General features: G+C 32.9%; 1 protein-coding gene across 3 annotated transcripts in view; it reads left to right on the top strand.

The window, feature by feature from the left end:
- Diaph2 (diaphanous related formin 2) overlaps positions 1-22747 on the top strand; it is an 870804-nt gene that overhangs the window by 323187 nt on the left and 524870 nt on the right. The gene's annotated exons all lie outside the window — the stretch shown is intronic.

Here is a 22747-nt window from a genome sequence, read left to right as displayed (position 1 = left end):
CCTTTGTACATAGATTTTGTTTAAAGTATGATATTGCCTTTATTGATAGCAATTAATACTGGCAAACTCTTTGAAATAGAGAAATATTTAAGATTCTTCAATGTCTATGAAACGTTCAGTAATACCTTCAAATGAACCCCTAGGAATACTATTCATATCCACATATATTCCAGAGCCAGTATCTTAAAGAACTGTAGATTCAGGTCATTTCCATATCATTGAATGACATGCTTCAGTCTGTGTGGGCCAGGAAGGTACCCCTAACTCTCTTTCTATTTCTGTCATTTATTAGTCTTTTACCCAAATTAAGTCTTGGTCTCCTTTCTTTCAAGGCTCTTAGTTTTTTTGGGATTGTGTTCAAACATCAATTTACCAGAGATGTGCTATAGTAGTGGTCTTGAATAGCTTCATTTCTGTTTCTTTATTTCTTCTTAGTATGATCTGATGAGAAGAGGTAAAGAAACAAAGCAAGCAGAATTTATGAAAGCTGTATTATCCCTGTCTGTAAAAATCTCTGATGGCTCTTGATATCTAACTCAAAATGATTGATTTCTTTCTCAAGTTGGGGATGATCTTATCTGTTAAAGACACGTCAGCTCATGAACTCTGACCAATTCTTTAAAAACCTAATAGGTTCCTGTTGATTAGACACCATTCACTATATTTTATTTTTGTAATATTCTGTACTGGAGGGAGGTTGTTACTACTGGGACAGCTGACACAAATCTGTATGTGGAACATTTGCTTGTGACAATAGCCTTAGTGTTCTTTCATGTTAGTTTTTATGATAGATTCAGCTCCACACTTTAGAGTTATCTACCCAGAGGTCATAAGAGAATAGAGTAATCTCTACAACAAATCTTAACAGCTTAGTAATCGTGTAGTTTTTAGAATTGGTAGAACATATTAGAAATCATTTCATCCAAACTTCTCTTCAGTCTCAGGTGAAAGAGATTATACTTCATTGTGAAAGGTGAAATGGGAAATAAGCTATTCTTCTTGCCTAAATATTGATATCCTTAGACTGTAGCATCCAGCAAAGACTTACGGGCCAATACCACGTATGACATTACTTCTAAACAGACTCTCATGGTTCATAATAGACTGCTCTTGCCTGAAGTCTTTGTGGATTACCTGAGATACATTCATTTGAAAGTCTATTTCATACTACCATGAGGACATTATTTTACCCAACTGGTGTTAAAGACAATAAAGGTATTTGAGAATCATTGTAGTCCAAACTTGTAAATGTAGACTTCCCTTTAAAAAAAAAAAAGCACAAGAAAACTTTATATTTTGACATTATCCCCTAAACTTGAAGATGGAACTCATGTAGATTAATATGATTGTATAATTGATATGAAAATATCACTTATGAGACAAGATCAGCTGCCATTTTGGTAGGATATAAAAATCAAACAATGTAATAGGTGTTCAATAAATGTGTTTTGATAAGTGAATACATCAGTGTACAATTGTACAAAACTAAAAATTTGAGATTGAAATGATCATAGATCTCAAAATGCTATATATTAGTTTTACAATATTTCTGAATTATATTCTTATGTGCCTTCCTAACCAAGTCTAAATTAATCAATAGTACTTGGAGACTCATCCCCAGAAACAATGCTTTTAGGTAGAGGGTCAGGAAGTTTCATATTTCTGAATTTCAAACTGCAGGTGGCTCTCTTGATCTTTCAGTTCAAAGTTTAGAGTAAGAACTGGTACCTTCTGCCTGTCTTCTAAGTGCCTAGAAAAATATTTTCATCTAGATTATCAGATTTCCTCTTGAAACTTCTGATAATTGTCTTATTATTGGATTGCAACAACACAGTTTTTTTTTTCTCACATGTGGAAGTAGTTTTGTTTTAAAATAGATAACTTACTCTTAAAACGTCTCTGACTTTCTTTTGCATGGGATTTGCTGTATGTAAAATACAGTGTTGCTGATCCTTCCTAAAGACCATACCACTGTTCTAACATTATTTAAACAAAAACAACAAAAATGCCCCAGTGATTCTCACCTTCCTTCCTCGCATTGTCCCAGTTACATTGCTATTTTATCCCATTATTTATTTTAGGCACACTTGGTACTACAGGAATTATAGAAGTACCAAAATAAATTAATATGAAAACCTGTTGATAATATTTCTTTTTTCCCCGAAGAAGTTATGGTTTCTTTATTTTTTTTAATGTGTGTCACATTAGATTGGGTAGAGAGAAGTGATGAGTGTTGATAAAATTTCAAGCAAAAAAATCTAAGCTTCCTCTATATCTTAATACATTCTGATTGTTATTTTTAACAAATTGCCTAAGTCCATTAGGGTGAAGAATATCAAACATTTATGCAATTTATGTGCAGAAATCAAGTAGTTGTTAATGTGAGTTCTACAATCATCACTTGAATATCACTTGACAATTTTATAAACTACAAGTCAGATCCTTCCCTTTGCGAAGTACATAAAGTATATGCAGTTGATACTTTAAAAATAGTAGATTAGTCAAAAATATGATTCATAATACAGAAAGTGCCATCAAGAATTTCTTGTCAATATTTAATTGTGTTAAAGTGGTAAGCACCAAGAGCTAAAAGATTGTTTGCAACAGAGGTCTTATACTAAGATCAAGTAATGAAATATAACCCCAAATTTCAAACTGTATGAGATATAAGCCTTCTAAATATCCTTGTGATACTACTATAAAAAAAAAAAAGGAACAGATACCAAACTGACCTTAAAAATGACACATGTGCCATTACTGCAGCTGGGCTATTGTCTAGGAGATTCACAGAGGAGGCCTCCCAGGAATTATTTGTTTGTTTCTTTTGTGTAAAGTTTTTGTCTGGCATGGTACTGTGCAAACAGTAGCTGTTCCATAGCACCTGCTTCTGTTGAGAGAGAGTGAGTCTTTTATTTAGAGAGCATCAGTAGCCATTTCATTCATCACTGCACAATGGACCTACATAAAGAGTAACATTCCAATGATGCTGAAGAAGCCAGAGCTTCCAATAATCCCAGGCGCTTGTAAACATCGAGTCTGCCTATGTTTCTTTTTTACTTTTTATGCAATTACATTCAGGTCTTTATTTTGAGGAAAAAAATAATTGATTCAGAACAATCCTAGGAAAAGTTCTAAACTGCAGTTTTTAATTTAAAAAGATGTATTATGTAAAGAGCTGCGGCAATGTCATATATAAGCTTGGTTATTTGCATAAATATTACTTTAATCTTCTTAAGGTGTTAGAAAATTAATTGCATTATAGAAGTAACGATGCCAAAATATTCCATAGAATATCTTTGTAAAATGGTTATGGAATTGTTTTCAATGTTTCTGTTATCCTAGCATGGAAATGATTTTGGTTTTTATCCTTTTCATATCCAATTATGTTCAATGTGAAGTCTCTGCCCAGTACTTTCTAGCTCTTTCAGACTGTGGGCAGTGTGATGCCATCTTTATTACTCTACTGAAACTACCCTCTCGGAGGCCTCTAGTCACAATCCCCCAACCTTCCCTGGTATACATTTCTTATCTTTCTTCATCTTTACTTTGAACATGCGATCCTCCTGCCTCAGCCTCTGGAGCTGCTGAGATAACAGGCATGCATCACCATGCCTGATGAGCTAGTATATTATTGTGGTTTGATTTGCATTTGCCAAGTAAGTAAGTGTGTTAAGCATTTCTACATGTGTTTATTGGCTCTTTTTATATCCTCTCTATAGAAATATCTGTTAATATCCTTTGCCCCCTTTCATTTGATTTATTTGTCTTTTTATTGTTGAGTTGTTGCCAATATCTTCCCCCATTTTGTGAATTTTCTTTTTATTTCCTTCATAATGTCTTTTGAAACACAAATATTTTCAAAGACTATATTATTTTTACTTTCATTGGGTGTATTTTTGGTGTCATATTTAAGAAATTTGTCTAATCCAAGGTCACAAAGATTTATGCCTATATTTCCTTCTAAGAGTTTTATTATTTTAGCTCACTTAATTCTTTAACATATGACCAAGAATCACAGCATCATTTGTTAAGAATGTTCTTTCCCTTAGTCATTTTGAAACCCTTACCCAAAATTCGTTGACCATAATGTCAGTGATTATTTCTGAACTCCCAGTTTTGTTCAATTGCTCTGTATATCTATTTTATGCTATTTTTATGCACCACAGTGTCTTGATCAATACAGTTTTGTAGTAAGTTTTGAAATTGACAAGTGTCAGTGTTCTTCTTTGTTCTTATTTTGATACATAGACTTTTGCTTTCTTATGATGATCAGCTGATCAGCTTTTCTTCCCACCAGTTTGTGACTACCTTTTCTCTGGTTCCTTTTAAACATTTCTTTACTGGCTTCCATTACACCAAGCAGTTAACATATTTACCCTTTCAGATGATTTTACATGATCCTATTTTCTTCACAGAAAAATATTCATAAAGTTACAAACTCTACATAATTTTTGTGGGTTGAAAAATGGTAGTTTGAGGAACAAGTCAAATATCTGAGCTTAGCTTTAATCCACCTCTGTCTTACCCAACTAATATAACTCAGATGTGAAGCAAAATCATAATGATAGTAGGGATGGAGAAGTTGTTGAGAAATCCTTAAAAGATAGTATTAACAAGCTGGGTGCTGTGACACACACCTGGAACCTCAGCAATTTAGGAGCCTTTGGCAGGACTATTGCAATTTCAAAGCCAGCATCAACAACTTAGTGAGGCCCTTAGCAACTTAGTGAGACCCTGTGTCAAAACAGACAGACAACAAACAAACAAAAAAAGGGCTGGAGATGTGGATCAGTGGTTAAGCACCCCTGGGTTCAATTCCTGGTTAACCCTCCCCCCAAAAAAACAATTCTATTATTGATAGAAAGATAATAATTAACGTCACATTTGCTATATTTTGGCCAAAATTGTAATCATCACTATTTTCCATTTTCGTTCACAAATTGGATAATTGCATTTAAGAAAAGTGTAAAAATCTGAGTGTTGTGGTGCATGCCTGTAATACCAGCTACTTTGAAGCCTGTGACAGGAGGATTACAAGTTCCAGTCCATCCTTGGTAATATTTAAATAGGGCTGGAATGTAGCTCAATAAACACACACACACACACACACACACACACACACACAGTATTATTTCATTTCAAAGTGTGAGAACATGATACAAATGTTTTTGACAATTTTGTTATATCTACTAGTAATTTTGCATGAGAGGGTTAAGCCTATTTACACCTTCCATATCCACAGGATATAAACTGTATTTGGCTTCAAGGAAAGAGATGCAAATCACAGAAATAAAGAGCTCATATTTTTGTATTGAGATCTTCAGAATTATTTTAATGTTTTCCCTATGTCACTCATCAATTATGATTTTGGGGAAGTACTGGGGATTGAACCCAAGGGTGTTCTATCACTAAGCTATAGCTCTAGGACTTTTTATTTTGAGACAAGGTCTTCCTTAATTGCTGAGGCTGGTGTCAAACTTATCCTCATAACTCAGCCTCTCGAGTCAGTAGGATTACAGGCATATGTCATGGTGCCAATTTCATCAATTATGGTTTTAAGTATAAAATTACATTAACCCCTATGGATTTTAACTGAACTTTTTTTTCATGGCAATTTGAAATTAGACCAGTTTCAATTGTGCCATGATGATACAGCTAACAATTCAAAACTGTCATGATTTAAATTTAGTGACTGAAAATATATGTTTAAATTAGTTTTAATGCAATAAAATATTCTTTGCACTTTTTCTTTGTGGTACTAGGGATTGATCCCAGGGCCTCACAAATCCAAGGCAAGTGCTTTGCCACTGAGCTACACCCCCAGCCCAATAAGCCATACTTTGGAAATATCTTGTCTTTATTTCATTTCAAAGTGTGAGCATTCGTTTTATTTCCTGTTTAATTGAGAAAAGAACTTTATTCAGGGTTTTAAAATATGTCTAGCTCAGTAGCCATTACTTCTTTTACCTTCTTTACATTTGTTCTGACTTTCAAATCTCACTGATAAACTATCCTTTGCAGTATTTCTTAGCTCTAATACATGAGCTCAAATCATGTTTCAAAGGAGTATATTAGGCATTTGTAGTAGCCAGTGTCCACAGGTTACCTCAGGGAACCATTAATATATGGAGGCCATTGGCATCTGGAGCCCTATAAAAGGTTTCCATGACTAGTTTTTGCCAGAATGCAAAATGATAAAATTTTAAGGAATAATCTTATATTTTCATTTAGAGTCTATAGAGGGAAATCCCAAAACCCTTATAATACAATATAAGAAGTGGGAGGAATAATGAAAAATCTTTAATTCTATAAACCGTATAGCAACTCCATCCCCTGCTCCTAGCAGAAAAGGATATTTATTATAGAAAATACATTCCCATATTTTTAAAATGTCATTCCATTGAGGGACTGCTTGCCTTATTCCAGTCTTTTTTTTAAAAAAATTAAATATATTTTTTAAAATATTTGTTGTCAGTGGATTTATTTTATTTATTTATATGCAGTGCTGAAAATTGCACCCTGTGCCTCACACATGGTAGGCAAGTGATCTACCACTGAGCTACAACCTCAGCCCTCCAGTCTTGTTAATAGGATGTTAACTGTAAATTTTAGTTGCTTTTCTGTTCTCTTTAATCAATACTCGTTTATTAAGTGCATCCTTTTTTTTTCTAGTCACTGTGCTGAATGCTAGAGATACAGAAATGAGATATCCTCAGAATTCAAAGATAGTAGGGAAGATAGATGGGAAATAGATTATTATCACAACATATATAAATGGCAGAATAGGGAAGAATAATGTAGGACCATAGAGGAGGAAGGGGCGGGAACTCACATGAAGAGGAGTAAGCAAGAATTTCCAGTGGATATAGGTACCAAGTATGAATTTCATAGTCTTAATGGGGATTAGCCAATTTAAAAAGGATTGCAGAAGCAAGAAATTCTAGCTAGAGTTAGAAGTACATATTTAAGCACATATTCATTTTTGAGAAAACATGATGTTTTGAGGAAACTCAGGTGGTTCTTAGTGTACTTCTAGGGAAAGTAGCAAGAAATATTGTATGTAGAGGTGATTAAAGGACCAACTTCTTAGAGTTAACATGCAAAGTTTTGATTTTTAATGTAAAGACAGAATAAAATATTAATATGTTAAGCAGAGAAAAGTAACATTATCACATTAAAATATTTGCACTCTGATAATGATATGACAGATGATTGGGATGTGGTTGAGAGTGGGACAGGAGCATTTGACCTTGAGGCAGAGAGACCTGACTGGAATTTATTGCAGCAGAAATCTAGGTAAAGAATTGCACATACCCGAACATGTTAGAATAAGAGGTTGATATATATTCTATAGGTGCAGAAAGTATAAAATTTAGTTTTAGAACCTGATATGGGCTATTATATCATATTATTCAATTCACAAAATTACATTTCTGTTACCTGAGGCCATCCCTGTCACCTTAATTGGAATTTTGAGTTTTGGTTAATTTAGTGCCAAATCTTTGAACTAACCATTTTCATGAGAGTAGATAGCCTGCATGTAATGGCTACTATTAGCTATTTTCTAGTCTTGTTTTCCTAATATTTTAGCTCTTAAGGACTGGTATGGTACTCTCTCCTGTCCCTTTTTTCATTATTGCTATTTTCCACTGAGAAATGCATTCAAGTCCATAAATCTTAGTTTTTAAGAAATAGATTATCCCAATTATGAAAGGACTTACATCAGTTTCCTGGAATATTTCTGAGGGGTGTATTCTGAAAACATTATTTTATTTGCACCCTTTTAATGCTTTTGATTTTTTGCGCTGGAGATTGTACTCAGGGCCTCATGCATGCTAATATGCATGTACTCCACCACTGAGCTACAATCTAAGTCCTGTTTTGCCCAAAGGATGGGATTCCTTTATTTAATAGAATATAATTTCATAAGTAACTACACTGTTTTTTCTCAAATATTATATTGAGAATATTTGATCTTCAGATGTAGTTATGTTTCCCTAGATATATCTAGTTTATATATCCATTCTTTGTGAAGAAATGAAAATGTGAGATTTTTATGAGCAATATTAGAAAACAAAACCAGTTAGCAGCTTTAAATATTTAAAATCCTCACATTCAAAATGTACTGATTCTCCAAAGTAAGGTAATAGCATTGGAGACCAGAAAGATGCAAGAGCTAATAAACTGAGTCAGTTGCATTATAGCTCTATAGTAAATGTCTTTTTGAAAGGTCATCTCCATTAATTTATCTGTTCCTGTCCTTGTGGTTTTTTTTCCCTCTTTCCCTCTATTCCTTTTTCAAATGATCACTAGTGTACCATAACTTACTTTTAACTAAATAGAGAACTTTATGAATTATTCAAAGTCCCTTTGCAAAACAAAGCAATAGAGAATGTCTAAATAGTATAACATAAGTAAACACATACTTTCTTTAAGGATGTTTGAAAGAAAAGAGCTGAAAAATCAGTTATTGTTAAAAGAATTAGTAAATTCCTCAGAGTCAGTTATTTTTAGTACAAATAGGTAATTTTTTTAGAAGTTGGTGGATTGTCGTAACTTTATAAACTCTTAACCTATAAATGTTGCCTCAGTCCTTGCCTTGATTGATTATAAAAGTATGAGTAGGTATTAAACAAAAGGATTCCTAAAAGAAAATTTAAGCATATTGAAAGTACCAAAGTGATTTACACTTCTTCTTTTACTCCTTATATTTCATATCTAAGTTTTTCTACTAATTAGTATGAAAGGAACTTCCCTCTTAAGTGGAGATGTCATAATGTCAACTTACTTTAACTTTCTATGCTATTGATGATTTAATAGGGATTTAAAATTTAAATTCTGAAATCATTATTATTATACATTAGGCATTGTTACATATGCATTTCTTTGGGACAATGTTTTATGAACTAAATTTAATAAGGGAAAATACTTTATCACTGCAAAAAGTGAAAAGTATTGGCAGAAAGCATTTGGTCAGAGTTGGTTGTATATAGAACTTAGTATGAGGAAAAAGCCATTGAAAAGTATAATTATTCCACTAAGCTTTTTAGTCCACTTCATTATTACATATGTAGATTTTTAACAGTTTCAAACATTCTGAGGAAAAACACATTTGTGATATAGATTGGTCTTTAAAATAATCTATACAGTATATATAGGACAGAATTTTTTCTTCATGTTGTTAGCCTAAGGTTCCAAAAAATAGGAAAGTGAAAATCAATGTGGAATTGTCAAGTCTGCAAAATATCTTACCTTGGGATTGTACAGAACTGGTTTTGAAAGAAAAGCCAAAACTTCATCCTCCAGCAATGTTCTTTCATAACATTAGACTGGAAAAAAGATAGAAATCAAACTACCGCCATGTAACGATTTAAAAATTAATCCATACTTGAGACCCCTGTACTACTGTATTATTTTAACATAACCTCCTTCTGTCACTTATAAAGAACTAGATTCAGAACATTACAGTTCAGGCAGGAATACATTACCATTGTAACTCCTGAACACTCTCTGCTACTTAATTTAAAAAAATAAAAATGTATGTGTGTGTGGACTGGATACAGTAATCTAGGAAAAGTCTCTGTGTAACAAGGAGCATGGTATTTTTCTAGACATGGTTAGTCTCAGAGGTCCCCATTAAAAAGAATAAGGATTGCTACTTCTCAAACCTTGTCAGATGCTGGGCATATTACCTGCATGCACAATGGAGGCATTGAGGATACCAGTCTACCTTTGTGATAACCTTGTTTATACACTCACAGAACATATTGACTACTGTATGCATTATTTCAACACCACTACCAGAGCTTTGCTTGTAAGATTTTGTAAGAAATACACAAGAGGAAGGAATCATAGGCCTTGGATTCTGAAATGTCGAATTCAGTCACAGTGATGCAGTGCTCAAATGAACTATAGCAGATTTAATGAGCAATCTAGGACAGAGGCACATATACTGGACACACCAGGGAAAGAGATTACATGTACAGAGACTAATTAGCATGAAATATGAATACATTCATATAAGTAGTCTTGATCTATGGGATGCCTTCATTATTGGGAATGATTTTTGCATGAAGTTAATGAAGAGAAATTCAGGGATTATGCTGTATAAAGAATTTTAAAATAGTATTTTAAGCTTTTTGGTTCTGCAAAGTCTCAATTTCTAGACCAAAAAAGAAGTTGCAAATCATGGAATAGTATGATCAAACGAATATGAACCTACTTTTTATAATGTCTCATATATAAATAAAGTAGGAAACATTAGCTGTCCTTCAGATAACAAGATAACAGTCAACAATTAGTTTTACTTCAGTCTCTAGGACTAGAAATGCCTTAGATATTGGGTATCACCTTGATATTTTACATAAGGAGATGTGGGTACATTTTATTCTAGAATATGCCCCTCTATGTCGAGAGATGCAAACCTTGGATTTAGTTCTTCCAAACTTCTAACTATCCTTACTAAAGAAATCAATCTTGAAGGGATCTAGAGAAGAAATGGAACTCTTTTTAAGTTTGCTTAATGCTCATGAGAATGAGAGTCAAAGAAAATGGAAGGAGGAACAACATTCAAAATATATTTCACTCTGATTGAAAGAAAACTCCAAGATTATAATATCCATTTGAACTTTATATCTTCAATTTAACCACCATTTTTTCTTAATTCAGTGTTTGAAATTTAACATATGAACACTTAAGAGTTTAAAAATACTTTTGATAAGTGTTAAACATTGTCTTTGAGGAGTTGAGCTTATTTTTACCACTCCTTCTCTTTCAAAAAATAGTTCAACATTAGATTGCTTAAATATATGGCTAGATTTTATGTAAACTAATGAATGATAATATTTTAAATTTGACATTAGTAACATTTTTCTATTGCTGTTTGCGGATACCTTAGAAACTACTATAAAACCCAGTATTCTTGAAGAAAATTCTGTATATTTGGGATGTAACATTATAATGAAAAAAGCTGAAAGAGTCTAGAAACTCATTTTATAGACTGTTTGCAAGAAATAGAATATTTTTATGGAGGGTCATAGCACTATCTGTCATCTAGCAGAAATATAAGACTCTATGACTCTGTGTTACGCATTCTCATGGTTCCCAATAATACTGAATACACACGTTTATACACATAAAATGTGCATAAGTGGATCAGGGAATTACTGGGGCTGGTGATAACAATATAATATAGTCAGAATAGCAATTAATTTACAAATGACCATCATTCTATCTGTAGTAGCCTTGGGCAAGTCAAAAAACATGTCATTTATTTATTTATTTATTATTTTTTATTTATTTATTATTTTATTTTTTTATTCATGTCATTATTAGGGTACCTTTTGAGAGAAAGAGTTTACTGACCAAAGGTGGGTCTTGAGTCAGACTATTTCTTTGTTTTATGGGAACATGGTTAATTGTGGTAACATTAACTTTAGGGAAAGTGCAATAGCTACTTGAGATTCATTATGTTGTATTTTATAATGTGCCAGATGAGTTTACCTCAGTGTCCTCACTTAAATGCTACCAGATTGCTTGTGATGTGTAGGCACTATGCTTAATCTCACACTTTATTTGAAGAAACAGCGGGTTAAAGAGCCAATTATTTTGCTTGAAATTACATGACTTTTAAGTAGTGGATTCAGAATTCCAATTTGAGTTACTCATAAAATTGAAAGTGTACCTCAAATGAGGGGGGTGCAGTAGATTATAATTAAACAGTGAGATGTATAAAAGTTATCTCAAGTTTTTCTATTTAGCTGGGCAATAAGGTGACCTCATTTCAGTTTTTCTTTGTGTGTGTGTGTGTGTGTGTGTGTATTTTATTATAACCCAGCTGAAGTGAAATCACAGCAGCCTTTTTCTGCTGGTTAGATCTGAATATACATATCCCAATGCCATTCCTCCTATCTTTTGCTTTTGGAAATACTTGTAATTTGGCCTAAATGTTCTTTGTCATAGATTCTGTTTGTCCCAAGATTTGCCTTGGGGGATAGTTTTATCTGACATGTATGTTCATTTGATACCATTCAGGAAGAGACTCTTTTTACCCAAGTCTCTTGAATTACTAACCCAATTCTAATACCCAATGATACCATATTGTTATATGTTTATTTATTTAGTCAACTTTTTTTGCCACTGTGCCACAAAGGCTAGACAAGAACAATTAGAGGAGATAAAGTTTATTTTGGTTCATGGTTTCAGAGGTCTCATTCCATAGATAGCTGAATCCATTCCTTGGGGGGCTAAACTGAGCTAGAACATCATGATAGAAGGGTATGGTGGAGTAAAGTAGTTCATGGTATCAGGAAACAGAGAGCTTGGCTCAACAAGGACAAAATGTATACCCCAAAGGCCCACTTCCTCCAGACACTCCCTACTCCCCTATGGTTACCACCCAGTTTATCCCTATCAATGGATTAAAGCACTGATTAGGTTATAGCTGTCCTAACTGAATCCCAGCTTTCTTGCATTGTTTTGTATATGAGTTTCTGTAGACACCTAATATTTAAAACATAAGGTTTTTTGCTTGTGTTTTGCCATGCAAATATACCTCCTTTTTAAGAAAATAAATAGTACTTTATTGTATATGTTATATATATTATAGTATATATAGTAGATATTGTATCTTGCTTTTTGAACATAAAATTCTATAATTGGAGCATAAATGATAATATTCTATGAATACTGGATAAATACATGGGTAATGGCTATATGAAACTCATAAGCATGTCATTAAAAAAAATATTCTTGTTTTAAAATTTAGATTGTTTCTGATTATTATTATCTTATACCACATGAAATAGTCTTGTATATAAATCTTTTGGTAAATTGCTAACTGAAATTACTGGGAGAAGAATATTTTAAACTTGTTATACTTGCTAAATTGTTTCTGGAAAGAGTTAAAAGTTTTATTCCATATATATATATATATATATATATATATATATATATATATATATATATATATATATAAAACAATCATTTAAACACCCCATCAATACTAAATATTATGATTAAAATATTTGCCAAATTTATGAGTGAAAAATTTTGCTTGTTTTTATTTATACTTATTTGGATGATTATGTTAAACAGTTTTATTTCATGTATTGATTATTTGTGTTTCTTTGTCCATTATTTTATTTTTGCTCATTTTGCATTACATGGGTATTATTTTTCTTATTTCTTTAAAGATCTTATTATATGTTTATATTAACCCTTCATTACCTTTGTTCCAACTGAAGATTTTGTGGTGGTCGTCATTTGTGTAAAATTGGTAAAACTAGAATTTTCCTTTTAGATAGAGAAGCTTTGCTTTAGTTACTTCAGGGAAACAGAGCAGAATATAATAATTGTAATAGAGACAGACTCAAGAGAAATTATACAAGTAGTTCTATTCATTATCCCTGGCTTCCATTCAAATAGAGCTAGATTTGTTATTTTCATATTCTTCTTCCTGAGTATCCATCTGTGACAATCTCTTGGCAGGATTTCATCCCACTTCTAACTTTCATATTTGTGGTTGGAGCATAGCCAATTTCTCTTGCTTTCTGGGGGGAGTGCCTCATCCTTGTATATCTATTGTCTTGGAGCTCTTTTAATAGCGGCATAATACATGCAAACATGGAGGGCATTGAAGTTTAGTTAAGTTTAGTTTCCTAAAAATCAAATGGGTCATATTTATTTCATTAAACCAAAGCATTTGAAATCTGAAAGTTGCCATAAAGATTGAGGTCTAAAATTATCACTATGAAGATGAGTCAAGTCTAGAGATAATCATTTTGCATGCTTTCTCAGGTACACAGGCTTTACTGAAAAAGAGTGAATGAACTTGGTTGATTCCCTTGACAGCCACGTTCTGTTGTAGAGACCTTGTTATTATTGATCTCATTTACATATTTAATTTACACCTTGTTTATGAGAGTGAATAGTTTCTTTACTTATCTAGGCATGTTTCTTTATTGAGTGATTTATTGTATGATTTATTTTTGTCACATATTTTGAAGGATGGGACTTGGCAAATAATCCAGCCCTGAGTGTGTGTGTGTGTGTGTGTGTGTGTGTGTGTTTTCCAAATGTGTCTATAGTAGTATTCTGGCTTAGGCATTATTATGGAAAACATTTATTAAACACTTTTGCATTTTTGTTAACATAGTGAGATAAAAGAAAGTGGTTTTCACAGTTTACATTACTTAATAAAACATATCTCAGTCAGTGTGAGTGCTACTTAACTTATAGGTCCCACACAATTTTGCCTCACCATCATTTCCCAGCTGGGGAGGTTGTAGGCATGAAATATGACGGGCCCTTAGATGAAATATATTATTTCTTCCTAACCTGACATGTCTGTAGCTCACATCATCAGATGTCAGGACTTTGAGCAAGTCTGCCTCTAGGTGGTTTGTCTTTTTCAGTGATTTGAGACTTGTGCTTGCATTGAATGTACTTTGAATTTCATGTATATCTAAGCTTTATTAGTCTGTATTTGGTTTGTTTTTGAAGGGTTTTTATTTTAATATGTAGATTGACATGCTTTTATACATATTTCTGGAGGCACTTTTGCACTGCTGCATTTTAGAAATCAAAATAATAAATAATACATATGGTGTTCATTATTTTTCTCTCCTCAGTCTTTTCATGATTGTAATCTTTCAGTTGGAAGTGTAATATTCTTTCCTCATTTACTTTTTATCATTTTTAAAGTAACAATTAAAAAGTTTAGCTTTTCATCCAGGCCTGGCATTTCCCAATTTGAAGACATAGTGTTCCCTTTTGAATAGACTTTAATTTTCAGGATAATTTTAGTTTTACATAAAAATTAAGTAGAAAGTTCACTTCTCATCTATTCCTTGTCTCACCAACATCATTCCTTGTGTGTGTGTGGTGCTGCAGATGGAAGCAAAGCCCTTCCTCACCATGCTGGGGATGCTCCCTACTCCAGCTCTCCCATAGAATTGCCCATATTATAAATATCTGAGTATGGGAAATTTTTACAGTTTCAGAAAAATGTTTAGAAATTATTATTCTGTAAAGTCCAGAGTTTATATTGAAGTTCACCTTTTGTGTTATTCACTTATGGATTTTGGTAAATGAATATTGTCTTTTGTATTATATACTGGTATTTAATTTTCCCCTTGAGGATGGTGTAGTCATCTATTTATTTGTTCACTCATTTTTTTCATTTATACATTTTTCTGGTAACTATTTATTGAGAACTTCCTGTAATATGGCACTGACAGATGTTGCAGGAAATTGCCAACCTATGCACCCCCAATGACAGAATGAGGTATTGTGTGAAGACAGGCCTTATAAGGATAAAACAAACAAGCAAACCTTTGGTGACAGAATGGATGATTTCTGCTTATTAAGTAATTGCCTCATTTCAGACAGGAGTGACATGTTCTAATTATGTTTCAGACATTTATTTGCATAGATGTGGGGTGGTTATATCTCTGTTCATGATGGATATTTCTTTATATTTTGCTTATTATAAGTTGGCAGTGATATTCTAAAGAGCAGTATTTTTCCTCAGAACTAATTATTTGTTGATTCTGGGAAATTGTAAGTTAATGGGAAATTTTGACTTCACTTAATGAATTTCTCCTTATAAACTTTCCGCAATAAATCTATTGATTTGTGAGAGAAATTTTGTAATATTTACATTGTTGAATGAAATATGGGTTGTTTTTGTTACTGAAACATAGCATTCAAAATAAGTAATTATCAGCAGAAATGAAGAATATAAATGTAGACTTCATGTTCTTTTTGGATTATATTAGTCTGTTTTCTTATATTAGTATTATACATTCACAAGCTAGCTGTGACATGTTTAAGCTAGGCATTATTGTAATTTTATTTATAGACTCTTACATCATCTTCTGACTGTTACTCTTGCAGAGGTCAAAAATATGAGGTTAAGTATTAGCTGTTATGAAACCAGGAATAGGTGTGTTAACTTCTCTGAATCTGAGATATTTTATGTCAGGATATGTTAGATGAATGTTAGCATGATTAAATAGAATCATATACATAAAAGCATTGTTATTAATCACTTCTTAGAATTGATATGATGATAATGGCAACTATATTGTAATAGACCATCAGAATTCTAGATCTTTGAATACATTTCTGATGTTTTTAGATGAAGTTATTGAACATTGGAAATATTTTTTTTTTATTGCTAATGACTGTGCTTTGGAAAAAATTCATATTAAATGTGGAACTCCAATCTTCTTTCTGGGTGAATGGAGAAGGCAGTATATTACCTTTATATGTTTTCATTGGGTGAATATTGGATCATTGCTAAGTCATAAAATAGAATCTGTTCATAATTCTTTCAACTATATATTACAGTAAAGAAATCCAGACTTTTAATGAATTTTAGTATTATGATACTAACTATTTCATGTGTGTACACATGTATGAGTTGCTGGGGGGGTTCCAGGGGTAACCAGAAACATTATTTCTGTTCATATTTGTTTTGTGAGGAAACTCCACTATGATAGTCCTGTAAGAATCAAAGAAATGCAGCAATTATTGTCACTACATTGCTGAAACCATTGCTTATCTTGTTCTTTGGGGTATTTGCTATGTAAATTGACATTGAAGCAAAATTCATCTAAGTTTATGTTGACTAGAGTTGCCGAGAGTTGAAACTTGCTGTAGTTGATTAATGTATATTAAAAGAAATCCATTTTTATTCTATTTTTCCTCTCCCTACCCTTCCTTGTTGTGGGTTAGCATCTACATATTACAAAGAATATTCAGCATATTTAGTGTTTTGTTTTTTTAGGACTGGCTTATTTCACTTAGCATTATATTTTCCAAACAAAGGGGGATTAAGGGAAGGGAGGGAGAAGAGAATAGGAAGGACAGTGGAGTAATTCTGACATAACTTTCGTTTGATCATAAATGAATATAACACCAGTGTAACTGCACATTATATTAACTCCACATTATATTAACTCCACAATATATACAACCAAAAGAATGGGATCCCAATTGGAATGGGTTGTATTCTATGTATGTATAATGTGTCAAAATACACTCTGCTATAATGTATATTTTAAAACTCAAATAAAAACTTAGGAAACATTTAATACAAAAATCCATTTTCAATTGAAATCATTATGTTGAAGATACACCTCTATTTGCATGTATATTGCAATTCTATTCACAGATTGCCAAGATATGGAATCAGTATAGGTGTTCACTGCCGGATGACTGGATAAAGAAAATGTAGGATATATGCACAATGGAATATAAGACAGAATTAAGTTCTGTTATTTACAGCAACATGGAATGTAACTAGAGAATGTCATGTTAAGTGAAGTAAGTCAGGCACAAAAAGACAAACACCTTTTCTTCTCACTTATATGAGGAAATAAATATTTGATCTCAACTGTAGAGGATATAATGGGCCAAGGATCTGAAGAGATACTTCTCAGAAGATGATATGCAATCAGTGAACAAATACATGAAAAAACCTTCATCATCACTAGCAATTAGAGAAATGCAAATTGAAACAACTCTAAGATTTCACCTCACTCCAGTCAGAATGGCAGCTATTATGCATACAAACAACAATAAGTGTTGGCAGGGGAAAAGGTAGATTCATAGACTGCTGGTAGGACTGCAAATTGGTGCAGCCAATATAGAAAGCAGTATGGAGATTTCTTGGAAAATTGGGAATGGAACCACCCTTTGACCTAGCTATCCCTCTCCTCGGTCTGTACCCAAAGGACTTAAAAAAACATCATACTACAGGCACACAGCCACATCAATGTTTATAGCAGCACAATTCACAATAGCTAAACTGTGGAACCAACTTATGTGCCCTTCAGTAGATAAATGGATTAAAAAATGTGGCATATATACACAACATATTATTACTTAGCATTAAAAGAGAATAAAACCATGGCATTTGCAGGTAAATGGATGGCGTTGGAGAAAATAATGCTAAGTGAAGTTAGCCAATCCCCCCCAAAAGAAATGCTGAATGTTTTCTCTGATATAAAGAGACTTATCAATAATGGGGTAGGGAAGGGGAGCATGGGAGGAATAGTGGGAGGGAAGGGAGGGGGCAGGAGGTTAGCAATGATGGTGGAATGTGATAGACATCATTATCCAAAGTACATGTATGAAGACATGAATTGGTGTGAACATACTTTATATACAGTGATACAAAAAATTGTGCTCTATCTGTGTAATAAGAATTGTAATGTCTTCTGCTGTTATATATAAATGAAAAAAGAAGAGAATATAGAATAGTAATTACCAGAGCCTTAGAAGGGTGTGGTAGGTGGAGGGATGGAGAAACAATGGTTAATGGATATAGGGTTACAGTTGAATAGGAGGGATAATTCTTAATATTCTATGGCACAGTATGATTAGTTGAAAATAATAATTTAGGGTTGGAGATGTGGCTCAACTGGTAGCACACTCACCTGGGATGCGTGAGGCACTGGGTTTGATCATCAGCACCACATAAAAATAAAATAAAGGTATCATGTTCACCTAAAAACACTAAAAAATATTTAAAAAGAGAAATTAATAATTTAATATTACAAAATAACTGTAGAGATATATGTTAGCCAACTTTCTGTCACTATAACAAATACCTAGGATAATCAACTGATAGAAAAGGTTTACTTTGGTTCACAGTAACCTCATCATTAGAGGTTTTAACCAGTGGGCCTGTGACAACACACCATGGGGGGAGCATGAGGCAGAGCAAAACGACTCATCTGGTGACCAGGAATGAAAGAGGAAGACACTGATGTCACACAATCCCCTTAAAGGATATGTGCCTAATGACCTTCCATTAGGTCTTTTAAAATTTCTACCACCTCCCAATAGCATCAAGGCAACCACCATGCCTTTAACATATGCACCTTTGTGGGACATTCCAAATCTAAACTACATCAAGAGAATTTTGATTGTTTTCAACATGAAGAAATGATTTTCGTTAGAGTACATATGCCAGTTATCCTCATCTGATAATTACATATTGTATAACATGCATTGAAATGCCACACTGGACCCCATAAACATGTAAAACTACTGTGTCAATTAAAAGTATATTTAAAAGACAATTTTTCAACCAGATTTTTTAGGTAGGTAGATAATCCATTGAAAATGCTTTTATTTTAAAATAATCTTAACTATTATGATTAATATACAAATTGATAATTATGAATAAGAGTGGATTTTTAAATAATACTTTTCTGGAAATATCTACACATTAACATGTGGAATTCTTTCTAATAGTTAAAATTTACTTATTTAAACATTTGAAAGTGTGATTTTTTTTTGTTTTTTCCAGAGTAATATTTTGTAAAACCCAGTGGATAATGCATTTCTTTAAAAAAATGGATACATTTTATGGCTGTTAGTATTAGTGAGATTAGAATGTTTACCCCTATTGGTGGTTTTGCAAATGAGTGACTGTGATTTTTGTGAATATGGCCAACTTCACCAATTTTAGTATTTCAACTTTACCTCTGCACCAAAGACTTTACCTCTCCAATTCTTGCTATCTGTGCTTTATAGAGAAAGAGGATTGAATATCTTTGAAAACTCCCTTTTGCTTTTTAGCCTAAGTAGTGTTTTAGTTGTTCTGTAATAAAGTGGTGATGAAAATTGAAAGACTTTAATAGCTTGGAATGTTTTATGTTTCATGGATTTATTTTATATTTATATCTGGGCGGGCATTTGTGGATTTTGATATTATTAATTTATTTTTTTCTGCTGGGGAAATCAAGTCGCCACAATATCAGTTTATTTCCTTAAATAAAACCAGTAATATTTTGCCTTTTCTGGAAGAATTTCTAATGGTATACCAAAGAGGTTCAGTAAGAGAGAATGTATGCATGCTTGTAATATTTATCAAGTATTTTGTGGGCCATGCATGAAAGCTGTATATAAACATACTACCTATAATATAACACCAATAATACAATTGAGATATTAAAAAAATAAAAAGTCAACTTACTATCAAGTAAGCAGGGATTTTCTTTCCCTAATTTGCATTTAGAAAGCTCTAAATTAAAATGCTAAAAGGAAAGCAAACAATTTCAGCCAGTTCTGCTGGTATTGTAAATACAACTTGCTTACTTGATATCATTTTAAATAAATACTCTTGACATTAAGACATCATGCTCTCTGATCATGTAATGGTAAACCACAGAATAATAGAAACATGCTTGAATTGGGCATAGTTTTTACCACCGTGCAACTTTAATTGCATGCTTCTATATCTTCAAATTAATTTCTGACATCTCTGGACAGAAAGAGATTCATATAAAGAAAAATGAATAACTTGTTTGTCTATAATAGTGTCATTTCATGTTGTGAACCATTATAACAGAGATTTCTATTTGGGTATACAGCAAAAATATTGTTTTCTTACAAAAATACTTTGCTTGTAATGAGAAATTGTGCTTTCACAGTAAAAGAAAAAAATCCACTAAACTGGTATGTATGTGAATTTTTTTTTCTTTTTTGTCAAATACTACATGTGAACAAATAGGCACTCAGTGCTGTTGTTATATTCTCTGTCTTGCTGTTTAACATAACTGTTTCCCACCTTTTATTTTCAACTTATTTTATGCCCCAACCCTAGGTACCTAAAGTACACACTACACAAAGTCACACAAATGCACACACATACCTGACAATCCATGTCATAATGCATTGACAAATCTAGAAGCCTGTACATCTTTCCCTGTTAAATCTACAAAATTATTCCTCATGTTTCTCCGTAATACTTCTTATTACTTTGAATAAAGAGAGTTCCTGCACCAATTGAAGACTGTCCACTTGTACCATGTTTTCCTTCCCTTAGTGTTTTAACTCCTTCCCTATGCCACATTCATTTTTTTCCCTCAAGTGATTCATTTTAAGCAGCACACTAACATGCTCCAATTTCTCTTTTCTTGATTAAAACACACACACACACACAAATGTCCCCATAGTTTTCTTCAACTATTCCCCATCTCTATGCTTCCTAGAGACTAAAAACCCTTGAGAAATTTCTCTATTAGTCGATGTCTCTGTTTTTATATTCTTACTCCTTCAGAGTCCATTTAAATTAAACTTCCATCTCCATCACTCCACAGTGCCTGCCCTACTCAAGAAATCTAGTGCCCTTCAGTGTTTGTGTCTCAATTATTATTTTAACCTTCTGACAGCATTTGATGCAGTTGACCACTTTCTCTTTTTTTAGAGGAGATTTTTATATTGGTTGTATGATTTTGTAGTCTCCAGGGTTTCTTCCTTTTTTATCAGCCCACTCTTTCTCAGTTTTCTTTGTTCACTGCCTTCATTGCTTTTGAGATGGTTTTTGGGGGTAGACCCATTAAGACTTGTGGTGAATTGGATGTGTGGGATTAAAGAAAAAGGAATCCAGATAGACTGCTTCATAATTGTTTAGCGTAAACAACTGGATGATGCCACTATTTATTGAGAAGTGGGAGACTTGGGCAGTGGCTCTGTCAGGGATTAGGAATAAAGAGTTTTGCCTTGCCCATATATTTTAAATATCATTTTGACAAAAATCATAGCCTCGCATGGAAGCATATGCCTGAAATCTTATTTGGGAGAATAAGACAAGGGGATTGTAGATTCAAGGCTAGCCTGGGGAACTTAGCTAATAGTGTCTCAAAATAAAAACTAAACACAGGCTTGGTGTGTAGCTCAGTGGTATAGTGCTCCCAGGTTAAATATCTACTACCAAAAAACAAAAAAAGAAAAAAAGAGAGAGAGTGAGAAAGATAGATATATTCATTGATCTTAATTGAGGTGTTAGGTAAGTAGTTATATCTTCCGTGTGGAATTTCAGTCATCAGTCATCACTAGATATATCAGTTTGAGATCAATGTCACATAGTTGACATTGAAATAATACATGTGTATGAAATTGTTTTGTGAAAATTTGTGCATTCAGAAGAGAAGAAAGTATAGTTCCAAAACTCTGGAGCATTCTGTCAATTAGAGATTGAGGAAAGGAGAATGATTCAGGAAAGTATGGCTAAATAGTAGGGACATTGTACTTTCATAGAACAAAGATAAGAAAATGTTCCAAGAAAGATGTTATTATCAAGTGAAGCAAATGTTACTAAGTGTTTAGGTGGGAGGTGACCAAGTATAAACTGAGGTGACGAAACATGGGTGTCATTTATGCCTTTAAGTTTTGGAAGAAGGTTTGATTTGGACATTGTGTTGGTATGAGTTGAAAGATGAAATAAGAGGTTATAGGAATGTAAACAGAACATGTAGATAACTCTTGGAAAGTTTGGCTCTAGAGAAGCAGAGAGAAGGTGTTACCTTAAAGTAGTATGGTGGCAATTTTATTTTTTATTAAAGAGGGAAATGCTGATGGGAATAATCTTGTTTGGAGGAATAGATTGAAGATATATGAGACAAATAAGATTAAAAGTTAAAACAGATCAAAAGAGAGTGGATGCACTTGTGGAAGAGAGTTGTTGTACATGTGGAAGAACTTAACCTTTGACAAGATGACCCTTTTTTTCATTTATACAGTAAAGAAGATGGTGTAAATGCAGGATTATTTGCTGGTGGCATAACTAGTTTGTTTACATTTGATGATGTCTATTGTTTTATCAGTTAGGTAGCAAGATTATAGCAACAGTGTGGGTTATTGTTGATGAAGAATGGATCATTTGCAAAAAAGGGGAATAATTATTGGTATGGTATTGTTATCATTGGGCAATAGTGAATGTGTATTT

The sequence above is a fragment of the Marmota flaviventris genome, chromosome X, assembly GCF_047511675.1.
Source record: "Marmota flaviventris isolate mMarFla1 chromosome X, mMarFla1.hap1, whole genome shotgun sequence".
Classification (NCBI taxonomy): domain Eukaryota; kingdom Metazoa; phylum Chordata; class Mammalia; order Rodentia; family Sciuridae; genus Marmota; species Marmota flaviventris.
Note: the sequence above shows the minus strand (reverse complement) of the source record. Positions and strands in the feature narration are given on the sequence as shown.